This window comes from Maylandia zebra, linkage group LG23 (assembly GCF_041146795.1).
Source record: "Maylandia zebra isolate NMK-2024a linkage group LG23, Mzebra_GT3a, whole genome shotgun sequence".
Lineage (NCBI taxonomy): Eukaryota > Metazoa > Chordata > Actinopteri > Cichliformes > Cichlidae > Maylandia > Maylandia zebra.
The window spans coordinates 40,066,970-40,087,134 of record NC_135188.1 but is presented as its reverse complement, the minus strand read 5'-3'; the positions used below and the strand labels follow the sequence as shown (position 1 = coordinate 40,087,134).

General features: G+C 40.9%; 2 protein-coding genes and 1 long non-coding RNA gene across 4 annotated transcripts in view; 2 read left to right on the top strand and 1 right to left on the bottom strand.

The window, feature by feature from the left end:
* The window catches only part of LOC101486609 (sodium- and chloride-dependent GABA transporter 2), a 39,349-nt gene extending 23,980 nt beyond the window's left edge, over positions 1 to 15,369 (bottom strand). Inside the window, exon 1 of one of the 2 annotated variants that reach the window (XM_014413157.3) lies at positions 15,120 to 15,369. The gene's annotated coding sequence lies outside the window, so the exon portion shown is untranslated. Of the gene's footprint in view, positions 1 to 11,444; positions 11,585 to 15,119 lie in introns of those variants that run through there. The other variant, XM_076879834.1, reaches the window with a different exon arrangement.
* LOC143414901 (zinc finger MYM-type protein 1-like) overlaps positions 1 to 20,165 on the top strand; it is a 36,819-nt gene that overhangs the window by 5,037 nt on the left and 11,617 nt on the right. The gene's annotated exons all lie outside the window — the stretch shown is intronic.
* On the top strand, positions 3,461 to 19,953 carry LOC143414902 (uncharacterized). The gene is made up of 4 exons (XR_013095509.1): positions 3,461 to 4,833; positions 4,920 to 5,036; positions 17,127 to 17,284; positions 18,684 to 19,953. It is a non-coding gene; the product is annotated as an uncharacterized LOC143414902 (long non-coding RNA).

The following is a 20,165-nucleotide window of genomic DNA, read 5'->3' as shown; positions in this document are numbered from 1 at the left end:
ATGTCTACTAAGCAAAAGAATGAGAACACATGGGGTGAAGCATCGATTACATACTTTCTGCAGTCAACAATGTCCACCATCGCATTTTTAAGCAACTTCATTCTAGCAGTCTGAGTGCAGTCGGATTTTCTAAGCAGTTCAATTTATTCAGAATTTGGATGTCAAAATTTAAACTAACCCTAACAGTGTAGGGTACCTGAAGTAGCTGTCAGCACATTTAATTGGCTGCATCACTGGCTCACTGCTCACTCAGCTGAACAAATATAGCTTCACTTAGAAAAAATATCTGTCTTTTTTGCTTTTTCATTCAAAAGAATAACATTTGCCTCCTGAGACATATTAGGTTACACAAGGTGTATAAATCATATGCAGAATTGGTGGATATTATAAATGGAGGACATACGCACATCTTTAAGTTTAAAAACTATGGACTACAATAAGATGTGAATTAGGGACTGAACTATGAACAATAAACAGTAGTGCCACTGGACTTTTATACAGACACTTTTATGAACCAAAGAGAAAGTCAATAAGATGAAAATGAAGACAGATAACACCATCCCTGAGAAAGGAGGGTAATTTAAAAAAAGCAGAATAATCAGATGAGACAAAAAGATTTTAACTTGATGTATGTAACTTAATTAGCTATGAATTTTCCCTGGAATTCTGTAACATAAGTAATAATTTAATGAAATCTGGTCAAATAGAATTTACTTGACTGGTATATATTAAGTTTAAACCAAGCATTTGCCTTAAGGATGAATTATTTGAACGTATACACCTTTGATTTGATATATTTCAGTTACATTTTACCCCAAACTATTGCTTCATATTTATTGAGTTTGAAGAATAAATTTAGGAGTGCAAGCTCAATATAATAATTTGACATTTGCTGAAAGGAAATTTTTCCAAGAGATGAAATAAAGTAGAGAGTTGCATCTGGAACTTGTGAAGTGTTGCAGCGTTGATGAAAGCAAACATCGGTCAGTCAGGGAAAGGATCTGCTGGAAGTCAGATCAGCTGATTCAATCAGCTGACGGGGAGAAGTCTGTTTCAGGTCTTTTAAAGGGGGTTTCTGCGTATTATGGTGGAACGACTGGATTCTTCTCCATTACCTGATGTAAAGCCTGACTGAGCTCGGGCAAATCTTAACAAACTTTCTACCAATTTGTAGAAATACGAAAGACTCCATTATGCTGCATACCTATTACAACACTGGGAGTTGAGATGAGACAGCCTATACTAACTAATTACTGCAAATATAGAACGCCGTAATGAATACAAGGTGATTTTGACTGAATGCAATCAACGTACCACAAGATATGAAGACTACATTTCAAACTGACTACATCACATCCATAGACCTTTTAGAGTGGCCATAATGATCATGACTGTGTACTTTTCAAAGGTTTAGATTATATGTGTTTTAAAGGTCAGATTAGCAAACAGAGTTTACGTTTACTGAACAGTCACTGCTTGGTTTACTCTGAAGTGGGAGTAAAAAAAATGTACGCATTTCAAAACAGATCAAGATAACAGAGTCACCTAGTTACGTGCAACAACAGTAACAAATGTGTTGTTTGAGTCATCACATTTTTGCGTTCCCAGTGTTGCTGTTGAATGCAATAATCCAGGTTATTTAAGGGCAAGAACAGGACATCTTATCTTGTTTATGTCTTGTGGAATTGTATGATTATGTTGATAAAGGTTAATCATTAGACAGTAGTAGATACATATGAAGGTCTTCTGTTCTCTACTGTCCACATGAACCAAATAAAGCTGTCTAAATACAGCTACACTCACTTTGTTAGGTACACATGTTCAGTCACTCGTTAATGCAAATATCTGATCAGACAATCACACTGCAGCAAATCAGTGAAATTTGGCATCTAGACGTGCTGAAGTTCAACCTGAGCATCAGAATGGAGAAAAAAGGTGATTTAAGTGTCTTCGAATGTGGCGTGGTTGTTGGTGCCTAGGGTGAGTAATTTGGAAACTGCTGATCTGCTGGTATTTTCCCACACAAACAACTCTAGAGTTTTTACAAAATGGTCAAAAAGAGGAAACATTCAGGGAGTGCAGTTCTCTGGGTGAAAATGCTGGAGGTCAGAGGTACATGTGCGGACAGCTTTGAGCAGATAGGACTCAAATTACCTGTCGTTACAAGCAGTGTATGGAGAAGAGCATCATAATGTGCCATCTGCCCAGCCACCGCAGCAAAAACCACACTGGGTCACTGAGAACAAGAAACTGAGGCAACAGCTTAAGTGGGCTCACCAAAATTGGGCAACAGATTCTGATGATATTTCATTTCTGCTGCAACATTTGGATGATAGAGTGTGAACAACATGAAACATGGATCCATCCTGCCTTGTATTAACAGTTCAGGCTGCTGGTGGTGTAATGGTGTGGAGATATTTTCTTGGCCCCTCTGTACCAAGTGAGCATTTTTAAAATGCCACAGCCTACCTGAGGCTTGTTCCTGACCATGTTCATCCCATTATGACCACAGTATACCCATCTTCTGATGGCTGCTTCCAGCAAGAAAAAACACCTTATTGCAAAGCTCCGATCATTTCAAACTGGTTTGTTGAAAATGACAATGAGTTCTCTGTACTCAAACAGCCTCCACAGACACCAGATTTAAATCAAATAAAACACCTCTGGGATGTTGTAGAACTAGAGATTCACATCACGGATGTGCAGCTGAGAAAACTGCGTCATGATAGTGTGATGCTATGATACCAAAATGGGCCAAAATCCCTGAGGAATGATTCCAGCAGCTTGTTGAATCTATGCCATGAGGAGTTAAGGCTGTTCTGAAGGAACAGACAGTCCAATAAAGTACAAGCAAGGTGCACCTAATAAAGTTCTTACTCAAACATTTAACCCCGTTTCAGAATCACTGTGTTTTCAGCTACAATTATAAAAAGTAAAACATAAAAAGCACAATAATGCACTGACAGTTTACTTCAGTCTCCCTCATTAGTTAAAGAAATTCCCTGAAGAAAATTGCAAAGTCAAAGGTCAAGACTTAGGAAGTGGTAAAAAAAGCATGGCAATCATACACAATGTAGAAAATCCTTAACTACATGCTTGCACCCCTCACACAGCCTCCAGATTCTTTGCGTCCAAGGGGACAAATAAAAGCCCAGAGTTAAGGGTCCTTCAATACAGTCACCGGCAAACCTGTGGCCTCTGAGAATGTGGAGCCCAGGTATGCAACTCATAGAGGCATAGCTGTGCTCTAAATGCTTTATAGCTCATTTTATTGCTGTCTTGTATCCAGGGCACTAGGTCACTGATATAGTGTACAGTGGTAGGCGTTGTGAAACTCTTGCAGCTTACTTCCAGGCTTTTTTAAAAGGCTGATTAAAGAAAGGATGAAAAATTCACAGATTCATCGTGACTGTGGGGCATCTGATTAGAGCCCTTCTACTAAACACAGTCAGAGTGAACCCATACACAGCCACTTTGTGTGTGTGTGTGTTAGTGTGTGTGTATGCGCATCACAAGCCTGGGCTTTACAGGAAAGTAGTTGCTCACATTACACAATTTGATTATCGGGTCCGTCTGCTTTGAGCCCTTCCTATGAACACAATCCGAGCACTCATATAAACCTGGTAACTGTCCAAAACACATGCAATCATAATTACAGTGAGACAGTTGCTCACGTTACTCACAAGTACTGTAAAGTGGTTGCTCATATTACACGCATGCAGCACAGGTAACAACTTCAAAAACAACAAAAACAGCAACTAAAAAAATAATTAAAACATTTTGGGACCTAATTCAGGGCCAGTGTTAGATATGTAAAACTAAAAGTTAAAGATATAAAGAGGTAGCTACTGGTATTAAAGATACCTAAACTGGTGTGAGTGGGAGCATTGACTGAAAGAAAAAAGTAATATTTTAGGATGATTTTTTTTCTCACAACAGTTCCATGCAAAGCACAAATAAACACCTCTGTGTGAAAAGCTTGCAGCCTGGAAATGTCCCGTACACTGACAGAAGACAAATAACAAAACTTGGACTGCATGGCAGGCAAATACAAAAGAATTATGGGTATTGAAGTTTCAGGTACGTTTGTGTTGGGTGTGTAACTGATGCGCATATTGTGAGTGTAAACAGAGATCCTTTGATAATGTAAGGTGTCAGATTCGCTGGGCTTCCCAGCTGTAGTCACTGCTGACGTAGTGCCTGCAAAAGGTGCCCTATACAGGTATCTGACTAATATCTGACTGCTCATTCACTGGAGCTAAATTACGGTGTCGGTCACATGGTGATGTACAAATACACTATGTGTGTTCACCATTTGCTCAGAGAAACAGTTACAAACATACTCTAGAAGAACTCTTGAATTAGGTTATTATAAATGGTTGGTATAAATACAGCTTATTAAGTTTGCTGTATGTTTGTAATGTAATAGGGTTAAGATTGGATTTTTGGTAGATCTGATAAAGGATTAATGTTCACAAAGCCTTGGCTAAAGGTAGATACAAGCTACACAAAATCAAAAAGAAAATCTCATATATAATATTATAATGTATATATATACTGAACACTTCCTGCCTGCAGACATGAATAGCACCATCTCTACTGTGCCTCTGATTGGTCAAATAAAGTCGAGATATAATCACTTGCTTCCATAAATAAAACCAATGCAGATTGACTTTGACAGCTTACAAAACATTTAATAAACCAAATTTAGTTAAAATAATGAGGTTTTTCTTGACAGAATTTCTTTGTAACTGATCCATTTTCTTAATCCGAATGTTTTACAACACAAGTCCATCTATGTGATTACAGTCTTCCAGCTAGCAGACCAGAAAGGTGAGTGTAATTCTTTTTTTTTGAGAGTGATTCTATTTTTCCGAGGCATTCCAGTCTGACACGTTAACAAACGCTTTAACCTTCAGGTCAGTCACACTGGAAGAAGTTAAAACGGTGATCTCGCCTCATTTGAACCCTGTCAAAGTGGAATTTTCAAGGACTCGATGCGGTCGAGATCTTCTGCTCCCCCATGTTTTAAATAGGTAAGCATTCCTGTGGCTGATACCCTTTCCTCTTTAACCTGTGTTAAAAACACACCTCATAAAAGAGGGATCATTTGAGTGTAACATATGGCCTTATGTCCACACTATAGTGGGTTCCTCTGAGGTTGGTGGTGGGCTGGATTATTTGGTGCTCATAATTGTTCCTGGAGATTTCTAAGCGCTTAAAGTAGTTCCCTCTAAGAATCAAATTATTTATATAGCGCCAAATCCCAACAACAGTCACCATAAGGCGGTTTATATTGTAAGGTGATGACCCAACAAACTAGAGAAATCCCAACAGTCAGACAGACCTATATGAGCAAGCACTTGGTGACAGCAGGAAGGAAAACATCTCTTGTAACAGAAAGAAACTTCTGTCAGAACCAAGCTCATATGGGGGCAACCATCTGCTGTGACCAGAGACAGCACATGGCTGCAGAAGAGAGCCCGTTTGAGAATAACTAATGATTAAATGGCGAGTGGTGTATAAACTCATACTAAGTGAAAAGAGCTGACAGAGGAAGAAACACTCAGTCCTTCATGGTAAGTCCCCAGTAATCTAGGTCTACTGCAGTATAACTAAGCAAGGGTCACAGATAAGTGAGTCAGGTAAGTGAGAAGAGCTATGCTCACATTCTAACCAACTTTATCACTCCGGAGGATCGCAAAGAAGACCTGGACAGTTTGCAGCAGTATATTGACGAGTGTTTTGAGCATGTTGTTATGGGGAAACCAGATAACAAGGCGCCGATTCCCTCCAGAAGCAAAGGAAAGCCGTCCTCGAAATTAAGCCACCTCAAAGACTCACTGGAGCCAGCTTCTCCACAAAACAGTGACATAGTTGACATTTTGGTGTCCATAGATAAAAAAAAATAGTCCAGTTTTGACGCACGCCTGTCCCTCCTGGAAATCCTGCATAAAGATTTTCAGGATCTGCATGAGTCCATTGAGTTCAGCTAGCAGCAGTTGGAAACACGCTCAAAACGCCACCCTCAAAGAGTCAATGAAAATCCCTCAATGAGGGACCCGACTCTCAGAAGCAAACGAAAAACTCAAGGAAGCTGTCATCAAGCTCCAGGCCCGCAGCATGAGGGAGAACTTGGTGCTTTAAGGAATACCAGCAAAGGCAGAAGAAGATCCTTATGAGTCACTTCACCCAGATAGAATAGAATAGAATTCAACTTTATTGTCATTGCACATGCACAGGTACAGGGCAACGAAATGCAGTTTGCATCCATCCAGAAGTGCTTTAGTGATATAGATATATTACAATATATATTAGCAATAATATAGATATGTAAGTATACTACAGAAATGGGTCTATTATGGTATGTTATAATGTACACGGTATGAAGTATGTTGTGAATATTCTATAACTATAAGTATGTACAGGCTGTAGTGAGTACAAGCTATGTACAGGCTATGAACAGGATATAAATATGAAAAACTATACAGAATATGAAATAAATAACTTTACAGAATCTGAGATATACAGCTATACAGAAATGGGAACTGTGCAAGTTGTAAACAGTTGTAGGGTTAAAAATTATCGAATGTACAGAATGATTATTTACACAGAGCTATACAGTAGTGCAGTTAAGATAAGTGAGATATAATTCCTACAGAGGCTATATAAAGTGCTAGTGGTTGTGAGTGGTGGTTCAGTCCATGTTATTATTGTGTGTTTGAGGGTACGGTTGTCCATTGTGTGTGTGTGTATGTTCAGTCCATGTGTTAACGTGGGTCAGATGTCAGGAGGCAGAGTTTAGGAGTCTGACAGCTGTGGGGAAGAAGCTGTTCCGGTACCTGGTGGTCTTAGTCCGGAGGCTCCTGTAGCGCCTCCCAGAGGGCAGGAGGGTGAAGAGTCCATGTGATGGGTGACTGGGGTCTTTGATGATTTTCCCAGCCCTTTTCAGACACCGCTTCCTGTAGATGTCCTTTATGGCAGGAAGTGGTGCTCCGGCGATGCGCTGCGCAGTTTTCACGACCCTCTGCAACGCCTTCCGGTCCGAGGCAGAGCAGTTCCCGTACCAGACTGTTATACAGTTGGTCAGGATGCTCTCGATGGTGCAACGATAGAAGTTCACCAGGATGTCTGAGGACAGGTGGTTCTTCCTCAGAGTCCTCAAGAAGAAGAGGCGCTGGTGAGCCTTCTTGACCAGCTTGGAGCAGTTGGTCGTCCAGGTGAGATCCTCGGAGATGTGGACTCCCAGGAACTTGAAGCTGCTCACACGCTCCACAGCCGTCCGCTTAATGTGGATGGGTGGATGTGGGTCAGCATTCCTCCTGTAGTCCACGATGAGCTCCTTGGTCTTCTCGGTGTTAAGCAGTAGGTTGTTTGTGTCGCACCACTCAGCCAGACGATCCACCTCCTCCCTGTAGGCGGCCTCATCGTTGTCACTGATGAGGCCAATCACCGTGGTGTCATCTGCAAACTTAATGATGGTGTTGGAACCATCAGCAGGTCTGCAGTCGTGGGTGAAGAGGGAGTAGAGGAAAGGGCTCATCACACAGCCTTGTGGTACACCGGTGTTCATCGTGATTGTAGATGAGCAGCAGTTATCCAGCCGGACATGTTGGGGGCGGTTGGTCAAGAAGTCCAGTAACCATTTGCAGATGAGGGAACTGATGCCCAGGTCTGTCAGTTTCCTGATGAGTTGTGAGGGGTGGATTGTATTGAATGCTGAACTGAAGTCTATAAACAGCATTCTGGTGTAGGTGTTGTTGTTGTCCAGGTGTGAGAGGACAGAGTGCAGTGCGATGGAGACTGCATCCTCTGTGCTCCTGTTCTGGCGGTATGCGAATTGGTGGGGGTCCAGGGTGGGGGGGAGACAGGATTTGAAGTGTGCTAGGACCAGCTGCTCTAAGCACTTAGTGATGATGGGGGTGAGTGCTACTGGGCGGTAGTCATTGAGGCTAGATGGGTTGGAGTTTTTGGGTATCGGGACGATGGAGGTGGATTTGAATCAGGCCGGTACCACAGCGTGGGCCAAGGACAGGTTGAATATGTCTGTCAGCACTCCTGCAAGCTCCCCAGAACACGCTCTGAGAACACACCCGGGGATGCCATCAGGACCTGCAGCCTTGTGGACATTGATCCTGCTCAGCACCGCTCCTACATCGGTGGGGGAGAGAGTCAGAGGTTGGTGGTCTGGTGTCATGTCTGCTTTGGTTGTGGTTGTGGGGTTCCCTCACTCAAAACGAGCATAAAAGTTGTTGAGCTCGTTGAGGAAGGAGACATCAGAGGATGCGGGGGAGGGTTTGGTGGTCCTGTAGTCTGTAATGGTCTGGAGTCCTTGCCACATGCGTCGGGGGTTGGAGTTAGAGAAGTGTTCTTCTACCTTCTTTTTGTAATGGTGTTTGGCTTTTTTGATGCCCTTCTTTAGATTAGCCCTGGCTGTACTGTAGGCGTGTGCATCTCCTGACCTAAAGGCGGTGTTGCGGGCCTTCAGGAGGAGACGAACATCCCGGTTCATCCAAGGCTTCTGGTTGGGGTACATGGTGATCCGTTTCTGGGTGGTGACACTGTCTGTGGTTTTGGAGATGTAATCCAGTACAGATGAGGCGTACTGGTCCAGGTCTGTGTGGGTGAACATATTCCAGTCTGTGTTTTGAAATCCGTCCTGGAGCACTGCGTCCACTTGAAACTCCCAGAGGATGGAATTAAAATCATCTGCTTCCATTGTGTCCATCGTTTGGGAAATCAACAGACCCAGACCTATCATGGCCAAATTTGAACGCTTCCAGATATTTGTCAGAAAAAGGAAATACTAAATTTTTAATCATGGCATTTAAAAGGGACAAAAAACCTAAAGCAAGTTATACAAGGCAGGAATCAGCAACAACACATCTTTTGAATATCAGCAACTTAAATCATGCATACAGGAAAAATTCAGTCACAATCAACTGAGTCTGGAAATATACTGGATAACAAAATTATTAAATATTTGCAATACAAAAATGTATAAGCTATTATTTAAAATTGATGAATCATGAAGCTGGGAAGTCTAGTCTGCGCCTTGGGTGCTCCTTGTTGCCCACAGGCTCATTGGGTGGGGTGTCCAGGTGAGGGAGCATCCGTTGCTAGGTGCAGCTTGTCCCAGATCCAGGCCAGTGTTTCTTGTCACTTTGCTGTGTGTGTCTGTTGCACTTGAGTGGATGACTGGTGTTAGGTGGTGTTCCTCCCCACTACTCCCCGCTGGGTGCTGCTACCCCCTCAGTGGAATGCAGGTACTTGTTGGTACTGGGGTGCGTGGCTGGATGTTCTGGCGTGGTTGTTGACCCAGTCCTTTGGTGGTCCAGGGTGGCTTTACCTCTTCCGTGTTGACGGGGGGTGGCTATGCTGGGCACCGGGCAGTTTTTGGGCGCCTGGAGCCCTGGGACCATGATCTTGGCTTTTACCAGGGTGGCAGGCCTATAGCGGGGCTGGTTGCCCATCACCTGGGGTCCTCTGGGACGCCCACCCCTTGGACGTGGGCACCCCATCTAGGGCCTCCCTCCTTCTTCTGCTGAGATGGGTGCACAGGCATCACAGAGAGTAGTGGTCTTAGGTCATTAGTACTCTTGGGGGCTGTGGATGGCCCGGTTTTCCCAGATCCTATTCCACCTGCCTCTGGCTCCTAGGGGGCGTTATTGTGTCTTCCCAACCTTATTTTCAAGTGCATTTCGTGATAAAGACACACACATACAAACACTTCACACTCTCTCTCTCACATGCACCACAAGGAGACTGTTGATTTATGTAACATATGTATGCATTTTTGAATGTTTGCAATTGAGTTGTTGTATGTTTGTTTTCTCACAGGTGCACTTGGCAATACATTTTGCTTTTCTTTGCTCCCCCCCTTTTTTCCCCCGCCTGTCCTGCCTTAGACATTGTATTAATGTATTTGCAAAAGCTGCCAAGAACAGGATTAAAAAAACTGATCACCTGATCCAACCCTAACTATAAGCTTTATCAAAAAAGAACGTTTTAAGCCCAACCTTAAAAGTAGAGAGGGTATCCGTCTCCTGAGAGTTTCTTGTCTGAGAGGACAGTTGTGCGAATACAGCAGCACAAAACAATTGGGCCCAGAGTTGGGATCACTGACAGCAGTGGCTATTATAGCTGATTTAACATATGCAACCTGCAGATTTTTTCCATATTGTTTTTCTTCTTATGTAAATTATCCCAGCTTCTGCTTCATAATACCGTCTGACCTTCTTTCTCAAACCTGCTGAAATGTGGTCTGGCTTTAAAAAAGCAACAATGCAGAAATGGCTCTGCTCTACCAGTGGCAGCAACACTCCACTGACAGAAAATATGTAATCAAGAGCCTCTTGGATTTAAATAACTGCTTCTGGAAATATTTTTTATATATTTTGGTGTTTTTGTGAGGTTCAAATGCAAACAATTTCTCTTCAGCTAACATTTTAAGAATCATTGCTAGGAATAACAAGACAACGTTAGAACCAGAGGTTTCCGCAGTACTTACTTACAGTTAATTAGCCTTTAGATTAAATTAACCATTTTATTTAACGTCTACAGTAAACAAGAACATTTGTGCAGTCAGTCAATGCTACAGTAAAGTTGGGGGAAATAGTGGTTGGAGACAAAATTATTACTAACTTGTGCAATGGACTTCTGATCTTGTCGCCTCTGAAATGGCTACGTCAAAGACGAGGACCAGGTCTGTAACCACTCAGTGAATTCCTGCCTTCAAAGGGACTTTGGTGCATCTTGACAGAGGCAGTTGGCTATCAGTCAGCTATTAGTTTCAGACGGGGTCAAATTGGCAATTAGTTCCAAAACTGCAAATCTGTTGCCATCTGTTGACACCCGCATACACAAAAATTCACATTAACTTTTGACATTGAGATTCCAGCCAGAATCTCATAGATTTGAAGCAGAAATCTGACATTTCTCCATGAACAGTGGTGTAGTTGCTACAGAACAGATACCAGCAAAATAACACAGGCATTTCCTAGTTATACGGGAGTATAAACACAACACATGTTGGCAACCAGTTGACTTATTGCCAAGAGATGCAAGTTGTGCTCATTACTGCAGACTGACTCAGACTGAGTCCACTGTGTAAAAATTAGACATTAATTTGCAAACCTTAGTCAGATCTGAGAGAGTGTGCTTCATCTAAAACTGAGGATTGTGGCCCACATTTTCAGACATTTTATCCAGAAAAACAATTCAAAGTGTTGCATGTAGCCCCAGAATAGTTGAATAGCAGCAGGGGAACACCTACACCTATGATATCCCAAATAGTCAAATAAGCCCTCAGCAAGATAAAGCCATCTAGTTAAAAGCAGTTATTTGCTAAAAAGGTTGATAAATTCATTTGTTAATGACTTTCCAAAATAATTTTGACATATGATTCTCAGGCAAACATCACTTCCTCCTCGTGCTGTGCTTACCTGTTTTGCAGATGTGAAGTCTCACTAAGCCTTCGAGGTAGCGCCTTAATGGTACTTGATTAATTAATTCGCTGTTCGTGTGGATAATTTTACAGAGAACTGAGTACGACCCTGTCTCTCTTTCCCCCATCCAGCCCTTTGCCTGGGATGAACTGGGCTCGCAGGGAAATCTAGGAGAGCTAAACAAACCTGGATTCCTGTTGTGCACTGAGCCTGAAACCAGGGGCTAAATGATCATATCATGGGACTTTTATAAGTCAGGATGTTGGACTCATAATGACTTATTTACTTTAAATGGCCTCAAGCATCCAGAACAGTAGGCTTTATGTGTAAACTGAATATTTTAACACTTTGGTTTGCCAGTGTGACATCCAGGAAACTAAATGCAACACTGAGGGAGCAAAGACAGAGTAGCCACTACATCATACATTACACTTTATACAAGATGCCTGGATAACATGTGATACAGCTGAACTAGTTTGAAGGTAATGGGTTATTGTTTATTTTTCCTTTGCAAAAGGAGGATAGATGTGAGTGTGGAAGCAAAGCCTTCAGCCACCAAGTCAGCTATAGAGTAATTAATCCATCTAATCTGGCTGAGGCTGCCAGACCTTCACACTCTGGACCGAGTTTGCCCCAGAGAGGAATGTAGCGATGGATTATCTCAAAACATCAAATAATAAGCCCCCCTTCTGACACCACTGACAGCAAATGAAAAGGCCCGGATTTTCCATCCCTGTGAAGAATTAAAGATATGAAGAAAACTCTGTGGGGATCTAACTTTGGCGGCAGGTTCATGAATTGACTGGATGGAGGCTGCTATTTAAAGCCTGCAAAAAATTAATAGCTTGATTAATTCCTGGTGACTTGCACCCGACATGTCTTCGCTATTGTGCACATGAAAAGTTGCAGGGTACCAGCGAAGTAATTATATCATCACAGGCCATTGCTTCCATTGCAACCTGATTTTTTATTATTTTATTACTCTTTTCTTTGCTGACTTGGCGAGGGGTTTGAATTCCATCGACGACCGTTTTATACGCCTGGACGCAAAGAGACTTAATTGAGGTTAAGCACCTTGGTCAAGGGGTTTGGAGTGCCACACTGCTGCACTGGGAAGTTTGTGAAGAGGCCCTTTAAGTCTCTGACCAACCAGAGTACAGGAAAACAGGGCAGAGCGAGGAGGCGTTTGGACAGAAACATTTGGGACAATTGCCATGCTGATTTTGTTTGTTAGAGCAAGTTGTTGATCTGACGTGAGATGGTTAAAATCATAGTTGCAGCTATAGTTCCCTTTAGTGCCACATGAGGGAATGTGGCGCAACAACCTAATGCTATAGTCAGGAAAACAGTGGTCGGAGGTCACAGCACGACCAAAATTACTGACACTGAATGCAATGAACTTGTATTCTCGTTGTCTTTCAAGTGGTTCTTTCAAAGATGGCAAGGAAAATGGCAATAAGGTAGAGCCAGTCTGCTACTGGTGTGAAATTGAAAGGGTTCAAGTTGATGGTTGCAATCTGTTTGTGATAATACTGCAATTAACTGTGATAAATCAGCAAAAATTGCAATTCTGCTACCATCTGCATAAACAGTAATTCACATTAACTACTTACAGATTTCAGAAATCTGGATGAACGTAGTTATATCTAAAGTTCGAAACAGAAACCAGAATTTCCCCACAAATAGTGATGTAGTTGATGCAGGACAATTTAACTGTAAAATATTATTTTATATAAGATTAAAGTCCGAATGCAACCAGCTGGCAGGCAGTTGAGTTGAGTGCCCTATAGCCAAGACGCGTGAGTTGTGCTTATCAGTGCAGACTGACTCAGACTAATTGCACTGTGTTAGAAATCTGTCTGGGTTTATAAATAAGATGGCAATTATATGACAATGTCTGGCTGGGAGTGCGTTCAGGTCGAGTTGCTTTGTTTGGTGACAGATTGCCTCCTATGTGGACCGTACAATAGAAAGTGTTTGCACAGAGGTTGGGAGGGTGTTGCATGACCAGCCTCTTTGTGACCAGTTGGTTGTTACAACTACTTGTAATAAAGCATATGGTTGCAAACACTGGGCAAGCACACTTCATTGGCGCGATTGACAAAATGAAAAACTAACATGCTAATAAAAAGCTACCTATATTACACAATATTAGACGTGTTTGAAATTTTCCACATTTCTGTGATGGGACATGATTAAGAACAACGCATAACAGCCTCCCTTTAGTTACAGAAGTCACTCTTAACAGAGCCAAGGTTCGTAAACACGTAACAGCATCAGTGTTGTCCTCCTGTCATTGACATCCAGTTGAACCACGGGGATCTTGGCCATTGTTTGATACAGTTCAGGGTGGGTGGGTGGGTTGGACTCAACCCGCATTACTGGTTTCAGTTATTCTTTTTAATTTTCTTGCCAACAACACATCAAAAGGACTTAATGCAAGCCAAAGTTCCAAATGGTGATGACAGAAAACCACATGTGCCAAATCCAAGTAGCTGCCTCAGCACTGTGGTAGGATCACAAGAAAGGCTTGTGGTCACCTTTGGCAGGCTTTATAAAATCCATCCAGCTAAATAGGGGCTGCAAATAACATACACACTTTAACGCAAATGACATCAGTCTATAGAAGCACACAGAGATGTGCTTCTATAGACTTATGTATAGACCACGCAGGTGGCCATGCCATTTATGGCAGTGTTTGAACAGAAAAACGATAGCATGTTGTTGCTGTTGTTAACCGACTCCTAGATAGATACAAATAAGCTGAATATTGTGGAAACAGCTGTTTCTTTCTTTTTTATGGGAGGGAGGCTGGTGGTGAGGGTTAATTTTTAACATTAATATGCTGAAGTGTGAGACCTCAGTGACATGGATGTTAGACAGATCAGTTATAGGTGTTAAAACCCCTTTGCATGGCTAAGCTGCTTAACTTTGTTAAAGCACAGAGTTAAAAACAACATGCTAACTAGCATAGCATCAAAATCCCTCAAACCTCTTTTCAAAGATGTTTCTTTGTATCTGCGTCAAACTTCAGGTGCTGATTTTGTATAATTCCATCACATTACTGTTGCTGGGAATCTGACACCTTATAATTGGATATTTTGCTGTGTCATGTGGGCGTGGGGATTGTGGTTGAGCAGCAGACGGAAGCCGTCAACAAAAGAAGCATGAAAAATCCGAGTGCTGGAAGCATGTGTGTAAACCAACCTGCTTTACATGTGGCCACTCCATGAAAGACTTTTTCATGAACACTTTTAGTATAAAGCCACATCAGGACATGTGATCCAAAGTTATAAGACAGAGACGGGGTATGCAAAGCATGCCTTTGTGCTGAGAATGACTCAGCTTTTTTTCTTTTCATAAGGCTGCACTGTTTCTTTTACATATCACAAGGAAATGGAAATGGAAATATTGGGTTTAATATCCTTGCTTCACCTGAGATTAAATCAAACAAATTTTCAACACACGTTAAACATCATTTTAAATTATTCTGCATCTAATTTTTTTAAATATGATATACGCAAAGACTTAGAGATGTGCCTTAAAACATGACTAAAACTAACACAATATTTAAAATGCTTCAAAATCAGAGTATCATTTATTCCAAGTGAAACTATGTAGTCACACACACACAGATACACCTGCACAGGAGAATAAATGTCTTGTACCTACCGGTTGTAACTTGACACGCGTCTCTCTGTAGTCTTGCCAGGTGCTGAACCGTAAAAAGCAGCCTGAGAGCGACAAAATATACTCAGGGATCAAGTGGGCGGAGCTTCTATCATTCAGGTGCACTAGACCTGTCGTTGTTTGTCGTTGTCCTGAGCAATTAATCTGAATAAAGAGCCACAAAACGTAGAAACACCATATGAGTTTTGCAGGCTCCCAGTTCACAGTTAAACTCTCATCCTGTCCTCCGGTACACTGAGGGTACTGAGGACATCACAGGTGTAGGTGCAGGAGGTGGAGCAGCAGATGAGAAGCAGTCACTGTGGGGGAAGAAGGCTTGGAACAAATAATCTGCATATGCGTGTGCGTCATGTATGTATGGGAATTGATGTAGTGGTTTTAGGGTGTGCCACTGTTTTCTAAGACTTAGAGGTTTTCATCAGCTTCTTATGTGTCAAGGTGTGGCAATATGTCAGCAATTAAATGTAATGAATCCCTTTGAAACTAGGCATTGACACTCATTCTTCAGTCAGTGGAAGGGTCTTTTGTATTGCTAAGGAACATCATTTATATTTTCAAACAGGGTTGCGTAACGACATTTTGCCTGTAGCATTTTGTAGTTAACTTTCACTGCACGGTATTTTCACTTCCTTGAAATCTTAAATGCAAATTTACGCTTTTGGACCTTTAGATTGCTACTTAATTTGAGCTATGTGATTATGATTTGATAGATTTATAGTAAAATATGAGACTGCACCGGCTAGTTAGCTGTATTTTTTGTGACCTTAAGATTTTTCGCTGGTGCGTATATGTGACGTATAGATCTTCGTCTTGTATGTGTTGGATTCGATGTTCTGGAAAAACAGTGGCACACTGTTTTCTCAGGCTTTAAGATTTTCGTGAGTTTTTCATGTGCAAAGGGGAGACGATATATCAGAAAGCATGTTTAACCCTCTCAGGCTCAAATTAAGTTTTTGTTGCTAATGCACAAAAGACTACCTGCAGTGGTACTTCTGAGTAAAAAAAACTCATAAAATATGTATGTGGGGTAATCAGGTTGTTAATTTTTACTTGTTGCAAATCTGCAAGCCTGCCTTGAGAGGGTTAATACCATTAAAGCCTTTTGAAATTGCACAATGATGTTCATTGTGCAATTTCAATTGAAGAGGCTTTTGTATTCCTAAGTAACGCATGTTTTTTTTATAAAATGGGTTTCTCTAACGATATTTTTCCTGTGGCATTTTGTAGCTAAAAATGGCCGTAATTCCTTCTGTTTGACACATTATAACTTCCTTGAAATCACGAGTGATTTGATAGATTTATATTAATAAATGAGACTGCAGTATGCTTTGTGAGTTATGATTTTGAGTTGATCTGTATATGTGACCTGTGTCTTGTGTGAACTTGCTGCAGTGGATTTGGGTGCGGCATTACTTTCTAAGCCCTTTAGAGATTTTCATGAGCTTTTCCTGTGTGAAGGCATATCTATATGTCAGCAAGTAAATTTATTTCCATTAATTCCTTTTGAAACTACATGTGTTCATTCTTCAGTCAGTGGAAGGGTCTTTTGTATTGCTAAGTAATGCCATTAATTTTTATAATACAGGGTTGCGTGATGACATTTTGGCCGTAATTCCTCCTGTTTGTCATGTTCAACCTACTTTAAATCCTTCATGCCATGTTTAGGCTTTTGGATCATCAGAGTTACTTAATATGAGATGAATCAGATATTTGGTGATAATTTGACAGGTTTACATTAAAATGAGACTCCAGGAGTTAGTTAGCTTTCTGTTTGATGATTTTATGGTTTTTTTAGTTAACTTTTCAAATTAAGGATGAGCAAGTGTTCCTGTTCAGTGTTATTTCTCAGCAGTGAAGTTTTTAAATGAAAAGAACATTATTCCTACCACAAACGAGCAAAATTAAAAACCTAGGGTCAAAACTTGCTTAATTCAGATTGGTCTGTATTTTAAAACCTTGAGGTAAAGTGGCTTAACTTTTTCTCTATAGGGTTAGGGTCCTAGGACTGCGGTCTCCTGGACAAAGATCCTGGAATCTGCTGGAGCCACTCTCCCAGTTTGGACGTTACTGCCCTGAGAGCTGTTACCACTGTTGCTTTCAGTTTCCACATCTTCCCATCTCTTCTCTAGCTCGTCCTTCATCCCTTGGTATTTCTTCTCATGTCACCATTTCCAGATGTTGCTGTCACTCGGTATACTGTAGCTACATTCATCATTACGGTCGTCTTTCTCTTCTTGTCCACCACCACTATATCTAGCTATCACCAGTTTGTCCATCTGTATCTGGAAGTTTGGTCATTTTCAACCACCTTTAGGGTGTTTCAACACGCCAACTTAGCACAGTCTCAGCCACAGAGACTTTTTTTCCTTTGAAGATGAGATGACTGACACTTCTGCTACTGGTAAAAGATAATATTATTTGATACTGATAAAGAAAATTTCACTAAGATACAGCGCAGCCACGCTTTCCAGTGCCTCGGCAGAGAGACTGTTTAGCCTTGGGAAGCTTGTCTTCTCTCCAAAGTGGAACAGGCTCTCTGATGAGAAGTTTGAGAAGCTCATTGTTTTGAGACATAACCACTGGTTTAATGAATAGCTGTAAAGGGTTGGGGATGTGACAAATAAGAATTCTTTATATTAAAAAAAATAGAGGACATTAAAACAGGTCACTTTAACAGACATCTACTGTGAGAACAACACTTGTGTGACTTGTGTTGGACTGCCAATGGCAAACGACAGCCATGGAGTTTACATTTGTATTACCTGTTTACATTTTTATACCTTGGTTATGTTATACAGTGCACGTACTTTCTCAGTATTACATTGAAATCACTTCAGCTATTTTACTTTTGTGTGGAAGAAAATCCTTGTTCAGCCACTGATGTCTGAAGCTGTGACAGTTTACATTGCTTAAAAGCATAATTTAATTTAACAACCATTGATAGCCAGTTGCATCCTGTTGATGTGCAATAATATCGAATGTTCTAAAACAACATGTTTTATTGTATTATTTATTACAAATAGAAAATTAATTCTATCTACAATTATTAAAATTGATCTGATTGGTGTTTTATTTCACATTATCACAAAGCAACATTTGAATAGTTAATAGTTTCCTGTTAGTTCCTTCTGTGGCCATTTACTTCAGCTATATATTCAGTTTTATAACAAACAGTTGAATATATATTTTAGTATGTTCAAGTATGTTTAGTAATTTATAATTTAGTATTTTAGCAAGTTCCATTAAGAGGAGATTCAAGTTCTTTAAACATTTTTAAAGTAACACAATAGTTACTTTTCATGGTAATTGTTACTTTTATAATATTGTAACTCAGTTACTTGAAGAAATAACTATAACTGATTACTTGCCCAACACTGGTCAGGTTGGTACACAGCTGACAGCTCTATTTGACAGCTGTTAGAAATCATATTATGGCAAGAACCAATCAGCTAAGTAAAGAGCAACGACAGACCATCAATATTTTAAGAACTGAAGCTCAGTCAGTTCAGAAAATAGCTGAAATTCTGAATGTGTCCCCAAGTGCAGTTGCTACGTGGAAACTGGATGACACGAGGACTCTCAGGAAAGGAAGACCAAGAGTCACCTCTGCTGCTGAGGATAAATTCATCTGAGTCAGCAGCCTCAGAACTCGCAAGTTAGCAGCACCTCAGATTAGAGCCCAGAGCCCAGACGCTTCTCTACACCGACTGTTCAAAGGACACTGTGTGAATCAGGCCTCTATGGTCAAACAGCTGCTAAGAAAAAACTACTAAGGAAAAGCAACGAGTTTGTTTTGTTTTTGTATTTGTTTGGGCCAAGAAACACAAGAAATGGACATTAGACCAGGTTCTAACTACAAGTCCAAGTAATGCATATTAGAGGGAAGTTTCAGCCTTGGCAGAGGAAAGCAATCGCAAACAGCTCTGGTTTAATGTTACAGAGTATTCTTTCTTATTTTGCATGCCATTGCTTTTCATCTTTTCTCAAACGACTTGTCACCATGACTAGACACTTTTTCAGCTTGTCACTCACTAGCTATGAGACAAAATTAAATCACTGATGAAACTGTATTGTTATGAGGAAGAGGTGATGAATTGTCAGGTATGTCCTGCTCTGCCAGCTGTGTGGGATGCAAAATAGGACCTAACTGCCGGACTGAGAGACAAGGGACTAACTAAAGGAGGCAGCTTTACTGCTGTTACTTAAAAAACTCCCTGAAGCTAGCTTCAACTCCATTCTCTCTCACTGATTCTGTGTAAGATGATTTTTTTCCTTCAGACTTCTGACAAAAAGAAAACTGAAAAGAGAAAGAGGATATCGAAACGCAATACAGTGATGAGCGGAAATACTAATAAATATAACGCTAAATAGCTAAAAGCTACTAGTCAAGCCTTAACAATGGAGGAGAAACACTTGAATCATGTGATGTCCACGAGCATCATATTATTTCTTTCCTTTCCTTTGAAATTCAGCTTTAATTAATATCCCACTCTGCTGGCTGACATGTGGCCAAGTCGAGGGCACGTGGCCAGGAGTCAGATAATCTCACCTCGTTAGTAGTTGGGGACTACGGCTGTCTTGATGTTGAGCATTGTTCCTGAAATAAAGGTGGTTTCAGATATATACAAGGTAATGTTTCACCTACTGTTGTTCTCAGATTACATATAAGGTAGAAAAAAATTATTGTGACTGCTTCCTTGTCATAAGGAGTCACCACAACTTGTACGTCAACATGTTTGATTTGGCAGAGTTTTACCTCGATGTCCTTTTTATGTCACTGTCGCCAAAGTGCTTGCTCATAGGGGGTCATATGATTGTTGGGTTTTTCTCTGTATCTATGAAGCGCCTTGAGGCGACCTTTGTTGTGATTTGGCGCTATATAAATAAAATTGAATTGAATTGAATATGTAGTTTATAATTTCTAACTTTCATATTTATAAGTAAATTTCTGTAAAAGTTTCAACCTTGGTAGAGAACTGGAGTCAAAGGCTGCTCTTGTTTAATGTTGCAGTCAAACGACTTGTCTCT